Here is a 3,595-nt window from a genome sequence, read left to right as displayed (position 1 = left end):
GTGAATTAAAACACGATTGGAGACATCGCCCTGCCACTGTCTTCTAACCTTTTCGTTTTCCCTACGCGGATGGACTAGAAACAACCGGGAATTTTCACTTGCTGCTTTGATAAGAGTTCCTCCTCCACCCCTCGCCTGGCCAGCCCCCTCCGCCGCTCTTTTCTTTTTCTTTCTTCTTTTTTCTTTCTTTCTTTCTTTTTTTTTTTTTTACCGTGAGCCAGTAAATTGCTATAGTTCGATAGTTCAAGTAACGTTATGGGTCTTTCCTCCTGCTGGACGCTTTCCTGAAATTCCCTCCCAAAGCAAGGTATGTTGGAAGGAACAGGTTAGGGATATGTGCGAATGTATTTGTATTCGAGGAATGGGATGGTAACCCCGACATTTTGATGTATAGGAATGAATATTTTAGATTATCAGTGAAATATAGACTTTTCACCGAACTGAAAACAAAACTTATGGTTGCATCAACCAGATCAATCGACAAATATTTATTGTACTAAGAATGAGTAAGACTTAGTCTATTGGGATCGTGCCGTATATCACAGGGGAAGTAGAGGAAAGGGAGTATACTTATTTGTAATAGAATTTTTAAATGAGTTTGTTACTCAGTTATATTCCTCTAACATGGGTGGAATTACGTGTCCAACCACCCACCCTCCCCCCAAAAGAAAACATGATCTCGATTTTGCAGTGTCATAGCATTTGGGCCAGTGTCGATGGGCAGAGTTGGACTCTTCATGAAAATAGTGTTTAAAAAAGTAAGAGACTAAAAATATTATTTTTCCAATGAAGATACACAACTCTCCTAATTTTTATGTCCTTTCTATTTATGAAATCAAAGTAACGTGCATTAAGCACTGCTTTGTTCCAAGTAAGATACTGCCGGGAAAGCAATAGCCTTTGATTCTTAGAATTACATAAAGTAAACAGTTACAACTAGCCTTGGATACATCATCAGTTCCTTCTCTATTATGGACTGCACATATTTTGAAGGACCAAAAAGTTAAGAAATCTTTGATTACTGAATTATTTGCGGGGGTGGGGGGCGGGTGCACAGTGGTTACTGTTGTAAGTTTTGCTTTCTGGTTTCTTCACCTTTACCGGTTTGCCTTGTGAATTTCTGCAGCTCCGGCATTTGGGACCTCTGCAAAGCAGAAAGAGCTCTCTGGGATTCTCAGAGAGAGAGAGAGAGAGAAAAAAAAGACACTTTAATTTCTCTCCCCTCGTCCCCCCAGAAATAGCATCTTAAATTATTTTATATTTGCATCATGCCTAGAATTTAGCCCAGCAATGTTCTATTATTTCTTTTAACCTAAAAAAAAAAAAAAATCACAAAGTATTTCAGCTCTGTATGGTGCCAATTAAACCACAGAGCATCTTATGAGGGAGCAAACCGGAGTTGAATTTTGCAAACCCATCCCTGATTTCTTCACGGAACTGTGAAGACCCAGTTAAGAAAGTAAAAAAAAAAAAAAAAAAAAATTATTAGAAACATCAGTTTGTTTCTTCTTTGGTGTTTTGATTATAATTCTATTTAATAAATATTAATTAAATGCTACTATTCACTGAAGAGTATTGGAGAAATAAAATCTAAAATCCTAGATCAAAGAATTGAATAAGAACTTAGAAGTCATCTTAAACAATCTCAGTCTCTGTTTAAACAGCTTTTATTGCTGTTTTTTTCTTTATGTCACATTAAAAGCTGAATCCAATTAACTTTTTCTAAGAAAATAATAAGACATCTTTATTCCTTTGCTTTTTCTCTTCCTGTCGTTTTTTTTTTTTTTAATTTTTGTCACATTTTCTTTCACATTTTCTTTCATTCTCCCATTGATCATTCTCCAAACCTTCACTTCCTTCTTTTCTTCAAGCTTCTGTTAATTGCCAGACACTGTGGACAGATACAAAATAAAAGTCATGTGCCCTACCCTGAAGGAGCTCACAATCTAGGATGGCAGTTCTCTGAATTCCCCTGGAATAGATAATATTCACAGTTCGGGATCCTCCAGGGCAGAAGCAAAGATAAGGTAGATTGTGGCTTACACCCAGTTTCTGGACGCATCAGGTTTAACTCTGTCTCTATCAAAGCAAAGTATATTGGAATATAAGTGGACAAGAGTGACATTATAGAAGTAGACCTGAGTCTACTATAGTTTAAGAGGAAGGAAAAAGTGTTCAAACTTCACTACTTCAGCTTTTATTAGTACAAATAAGTTACAATACATCTCAGTGCTGATGAAGACATACCAGGATGACCCAACACCATGGTGGAGAACCTCCTGTCTTGGAAAAGCTTAGTAGTTACTTGTCAGCTGCTTTCTCTGTAGCCCTTCAGAGATTATGAGGGAACTGTGGGTCCTCATAGTCTCTTCTTCTTAAGGCCATCATGGTAGAATGACCCTACACTGGCAGGTGGATAGTGTACTTCCTAAATGTCTATCCCTAAATATGGTATCTGGAACTAAAAATTCTGAGTATATACTGCTATTAATGCAGCCTAATATTTCCTTAGCTTAGTTGTATTAACACTGTAGCTAATAGTCAATATTTATTAAACAACAACTAGGTGGCTAATAGGCAGTCTGCTAGACTCTGAGGACTCAAAAAGCAAAAGAACACAATATCTGCCTCCGACTTGGAAAAGTAATATGATAGGTGCTATAATAAAAACATATATATGGTCCTAAAAGGGCATTATGAGAGGACGGCATAACTTTTATCTATGGAGCTCCACGAAGGCTTGAACTTGAATGTATTTAGCAGAGTATTAACAGATGGTGCTTTGTACTCAAAGAAAAGGATGGTCTGGGGTATGGAGGAACCTGGGGGCAGCATCCCAAGTAGGGGATGAGCAGATGCAAAATCACAGAGGGAAGGAAGCCTTAGGCTTTTTAGAGAAGAGCAAGTGGTTACAGAGAATGAGACCTTGATTTCCAAAGGGGCTTGTTAGAAGAAAGGAGGATTAAATCCTGAAAGGCCTCATATGTCCTTCTCTATTTGGACATCGTCTTATAGAGAGCCATGGGAGGAAGCGAAGGCAAAGCATTTCAGAAATACATTCTTAACCAAAGAAATTGATAGCATCTAGAGAAGAAACCGTGAGGCAAGTACCATGTATGAAAAAGAAAACTCAAGGCCTATTTAGAAGTCGAATTGGTGAGGTACAGAGATAGGTGTGGACAGAGAGGGAAAGGACGAGATATTAATTACCTCAGGTTTCTGGAGTGATTGTCAAGAGGATGGGAAATAGAGGTTCGATAGAAATAATAAATTCCATTTATAGCATTAAGGCATCTAAGAGACATTCAGATAAAGATATCCAGGAATATACTGGTAACACATGTCTGTATTACCAAAGAAGGGTCAATCTAGAGATACAGATTGAGTGTAATCCCCAAACAAATGGCAGATGAAGTAGGGCAATGATTATGGATGAAATCTCCCCAATTTGTAGAGTTAAGGGATCCAAGGACAGAACACTTCCTTAGAGTGTGGATAATTAAGATCTGGAAGCATTATAAGCCTATGGAAGAGACAAAAGTAATTTATATTAGACTCTCCTCAAGAAGTTATAGTGATTAAAATTAATTTGTGG

This window comes from Pteropus vampyrus, unplaced genomic scaffold, assembly GCF_000151845.1.
Source record: "Pteropus vampyrus isolate Shadow unplaced genomic scaffold, Pvam_2.0 Scaffold172, whole genome shotgun sequence".
NCBI lineage: Eukaryota > Metazoa > Chordata > Mammalia > Chiroptera > Pteropodidae > Pteropus > Pteropus vampyrus.
This window is presented reverse-complemented; position numbering follows the sequence as displayed.